This window comes from Onychostruthus taczanowskii, unplaced genomic scaffold (assembly GCF_017590055.1).
Source record: "Onychostruthus taczanowskii isolate IOZ18803 unplaced genomic scaffold, ASM1759005v1 scaffold35, whole genome shotgun sequence".
Lineage (NCBI taxonomy): Eukaryota > Metazoa > Chordata > Aves > Passeriformes > Passeridae > Onychostruthus > Onychostruthus taczanowskii.
The window spans coordinates 3,782,721-3,787,920 of record NW_024500905.1 but is presented as its reverse complement, the minus strand read 5'-3'; positions in this window follow the sequence as shown (position 1 = coordinate 3,787,920).

Below are 5,200 nucleotides of genomic sequence, written 5' to 3'. Positions count from 1 at the left end.
GATGAATTATGTGTAAGATTTATTATATTAAAATGAGAGTTTGGGCACAGTTCAAAAAGAGCAGACATAAATGTCATTTTTACAGATGTGGGGATTAGAAAACCAATATCCCTGTTGTGCACACTAATTTTGCATGAGCAAGTTTACAAATATATATTGTCTGTAAAACAGCATGTGCAGTTTATTCGTAATGCAAGTTAAAATAAGTTCTACTGTATCAGTGCAGTTTTCAGGTATTTTGACATACAGGCCATTCATACAGGAAGGGATGAATGAAGGTTTGTTGTCTTAACCTGGCTTTTTTAAATGCCAGTAATACGACCCTGCAGATATTCTTACAGTAAACATGACAATTTCTGCAGTTTTCATTCCCAAAGACTGAATCCACTGGAATTAAGGTTGGCAAACTGTAAGATCAGAAGGAAGCAAGATGGAGGTAAAATGAGCAGAGAGAACAAGAGCTGCTCAGTGGTTCCTGAACTCGGCATTCAACTTTGCTTTTATTATAAAAGTATGAAGGAAGTTTCTTCAGTGGATTCTATCTCCTAGTCTTCATCTGACAGCTTTTATTAAGGCACTAATATGTGGTGTTACCTAGGCAAGTGTTGCCAGACCATCATTTTGTTCTGGAACATGTCACCACCAGTAGACTGCAATGCTGCAAGTGCCATACAGTATTCTGGTGAGAGAGAAAAGAGGGGAGGCCAAAAGGCTGGGTAGAGATAGAGAGCAAACAGAAGAAAATGTTCTTCTGTGGATACGATGAGGTAATTTAGAAATGGACCAGAAGTGGATAGCTGGCAGTCCCACAATGAACTGGATTTGGGAATTTAATAACAAAATTATCAGGGACCACTGCCTCATTACTTGTTTAATGCAACTGCTTAGTTGTCTTTTTTTTTTTTTTTCTGAAGTCAGATACGAATTTGAATTTTTTTAGTTAACTGGTCTTTTTTAGCTAGTTTGATATTTTGGAAACCTGTTACGTGGGTACGTGGCATAAGCTGCTACGGGACTGAAAAAGCATTCATTTTTATGACCTCAGAGACAGTTTCCTGTGAGCATTGGGGCTTGGGGGCAAAATCTTCACCTTACATGCTTGCAGCTTGGGAAAAGCAAAGGAGATATTGGTACATTTTATTTTAATAGAAGGACCTGAACAAAGAAGTCTATGAACTCATTCAATAGTAACAATTCTAATGCTGTAGAAATTTTTGAAAATGTAGCTTTCTCTGTCTCCAAAGTCTTCATACTAATGTAACAATTGTCTTCTAGAAGTAGAAATAAATGAGATTAAACATACCAACATATCTAAATGTCATGAAAAGGATTGGAATGACTACAGAGAAACCATACAGTAGAAAAATCACTGTGAATTGGGTGTATGTTATCTTACTGTATAAATCATCTACTTCAATTGCAGCAATATACTGGTCTCCTAATTAAGAATCTGTTGTACTAATTAGTTTTCAGACTAATCTTTGAACTTTTTGCGTTAAGTTTTCCAAGTATATTAAAATGTTTTATAGATTAAAAGTTAGATGTGAGAATGGTGTGATAAACATGAACCATGAGGCTAACATAGGAAGAGGGAATAGGTGACAATGGTAAGTGAACAGAATATTTGTAGTTGAGAAATCTCTGTGTTCTTATGTGCTACCATAACACACAGCTGATGTGGTGGAGGCAGATCATCTTCACTTTGTTTTACAGTACTTGACAGTGGAACAAGCTTAAGGACAGAAGAGAAGGTTGAGCTCTATTGTATTGTGAATGCTTTCTTGCAGAAGAGTAATCTTCACTTTGACCACTGACAAAGCAGTGGGAACATAAGAACTAAGTCTTCCCTGTAAATTGCAGAAATTCTGACTGTGGTTGTCTCCACATAGCAGTTAGTTATTTTGGTGATGTGGGAAGACTAACTCATAAAGATTGTAACTGCACCAGAATTACTGAGATAATTTATCCATGTTGCAAAATCTAACCATGTTAGGTGTTGAAATTCCACTCAATTTCACTGGATCGCTAGATTGATAGTTTTCTTTGGTTTTCCCTCTGTACATCCAAGTACTTGTATAAATCTGGTGTGTTTATACTTTTAGATCAATTACGTTTGTGTAATTCTCTTAAAGAAGTGTCAGGAATACCTGTAGCTGTTTTTTAAATGCAAAGTATTTGAAACTGAAATAGGAAATTTCTCTCACAAAACCAGCATTCTCAAAGGCTGCTCTTAGGATGTTTGGTAAAATTAGAACTTTCTCTAGTATTTTTCATCACTTTGCACACAGACAGTTGAGACCAATTAACAAGCTTTTGCATAATATAAAAATGGTTGGCCAGTCCTCACATTGTAGATTCTTGGGTTAAAATGTTTTTGTATCTCAAAAATACTTCATGCTCTGTTTTTCAGTGAAAGAACTCACCATCCTCACAAGAGAGTTTTTTTCTAAAATTATAAATTGAAACCTACGAATACTTCAAGAACGCTGCGCTTCAATCATGTACATTTATTTTTTATATCATTTTCCTTCCAAGTATGACATCTAATACAGCAGTTGACAAAATAAAGAGAGCTGTACTACTTCCAAATATATTTTATGAGGTGTACAAAGCAGCACATAGCCATGTAAACAGCATTGCTTCCTTCAAATGAAGGATTATATTTAAATTTCATCAACTTGAAGATAGTAGTTAAAAATCCATATCTGCTCCTGTAGTATTTGCCTTAACAGATATTCTCAGAAATGAGGCTTGGAACAAGTTCACCCTGCACTGGTGGACTTAGTAGTAGGGATTTAGCAACTGTTCTCGCACTTACTGGTACTTCTCCTCCATTACCTCCACTTTTAAAAGCGAAGTAACATGTGGCCTTGGATGTGTTGTGTGTGGGTTGTTTTTATTTTGTGAGTCCTGATCGTTCTGACTAAAATAATATTTGTTTCTGCCAAACAGTTAAACCTGCAGCCTCTGGGTTTTATTTCCCTTTTGCTCTAAACTTCAGATAAAGTGTCTATTTTGTTATTGCTGTTCTTAAAATTAATTCTGAAAAAAATGAAAAATAGTAGTCAGTTTAGTACTTTTTTTTTTATTCCCCTCTTTGATTCCTCCTTGCTATGAGATGGGAAGATTTGAGTGCTGCACTACTGAACGTGAGCAGGTAGAAATTCTGGCAGCAAGTGTTGCTCCTTGCCCTGGAAGAGCTCTTGGCTATGGTTATAACTCACATTAAATCTACCTTCTTCATCTGTATCCATATAATTTTTCATTGTATCTGAGTTTGGAGAGGGAGTTCTTAAGAGTAATGAAGTAAATTAAGCTTCCATGAGCAATGTTGGTGAAACAGAAGCTTTCTGGAAATGAGCCTTTTGTGAGAATCAGGCAATTTTGTGTTGGTATGGCGTTAGACTTCTTTAGATTTGTTTCCACCACATGAGGCTTTAATAATCCCACATAATCTTAAACGAGGAGAATACTTCCTTCAGAAAGAACATCCATACCACAGAAGAAATAAAAGCATGTTTCTGAGAAAATATGGACACTGGTTGGAAGATGCTAACTAAACTGTCATGCTGAGAAAAAGACAAAACCAAAGTGAGATTATTTTAATTTAAAATAATTTTCTCTGTGTTCTGCCTTTGATATTTTTGAAGAATGGGAAATACAGAAGGGAAAGAAAAAATGTAACTGGCAAGTAGTGGCCTGTGATCCCAGAATGTAAAGGAGTAGTTTCTTCTTATTAAGAAGAGTATTTTGTTGAAACTGTGTAGAAATTTTGAAAATACTTGTATTCTGAAGGAGTTTATCTTTGGTTTTGTCATATTTTTATTTTTTTATTGTGCAGAAATTATTTCCCGTCTTAGGTGGATTTCTCCCACTTGACAATTATGAGTAAGTTGAATAAAGCTGTTGAAGACTTTAGGAAGTAAGCTGTGTCACTTGGTTCAGTGCAGTAAAGATATTCCTATGGAAGAAACATGCCGTTTACTTTTTTCCACTGCTCTTTTACTAATCGATTAAAAAGCCCCAGTTCTATATGACTGTAGTTTCCATGCAGCATTCAGCCTTTCTTCTCTTCAACTGAACAAATACTGGACTCCTAAACATCTGATTACTGTTACTTTGTATGCCATCCTTCCTGGGGATTCTTGTTGTAATATTGAGTCTTCTGGAAGACTTTTTTTCTTCAGTCCTTTACTAAGGTTATTTGCTAGAAGGCCCAGGCTTGTCTCCTGTATCAACGCTATTTCCATTGTGCAAGAGAATGTTTTCATTTATTGTATGCAGTATCCATTTTCCAGAGGCATTTCATGCAGAGATGCCCTGCTTACATGTAACTGAATGCTGTTTTTGAGGGAGTTCGTAGCCCAAGCATTCCCCTCTGCAGTGAAAATACCTAACATTATCTAGGGACAAAACAAAATTGTGTGTTCCACAGAATTCCGTGGAATGTGGCTTCATGGAAGTTTTTCTCCTGCCCCACTGTTTCAGAATGCTCACACTGTGCCGAATGCTAGCATTCTATTCTAGCCCAACTTGCTGGTAAGGTGTTTTGAATTGTAACAGCTGAGTTCTGCTTACTGATGGAATGTATGGTAGTTTCTTTTATCTTCACAGCTGGCAACTTTGAAGTGTCAGCCACAATTGACAGAAGGGGAAAAAAATTTGGATTTCCCATCATCAACTCCTTTTCAAAGTCTTTAACTACATTACCATATTTTTTTCCAAATGTGGAAATGATCAAATTGAGTCTTTTAAAAGAGGAATATACTAAAGTTACTGAGTTCTACAGAGTTATTGTTTCTCCTAATGCTGTAGGCTGAAAATCCATGACTCTGGTTTGAAATGTGACTCGTTTGCAAAAACCATCTCATCATCAAAATTGAAGTGAGGAACAAAAGATGCAGATGGACAGCAGTGGTTTATTTTAATACCTTTGCAGGGGGCAGCCAAAATGGAGTACTAAACTGCTGCTTTTGGTACCAGTTTGGGCATATAAAGTGGGTTAAGTTCAACTCTAATAAAAAGGTAGAATATGTGTATCTCCAGGTAGCCAATATAAAGATTAAAAAGTTGTTTGACATGGAAGATTATACTCTGTTCTTACAGTGACCTTACCTTTGCTGTAGGTCATTTTCCAGGGAGATGACAAATCATTTTTGCAGTTCTTCACTCCAAACTTCTGAAAATAAGAGAAAAAAAC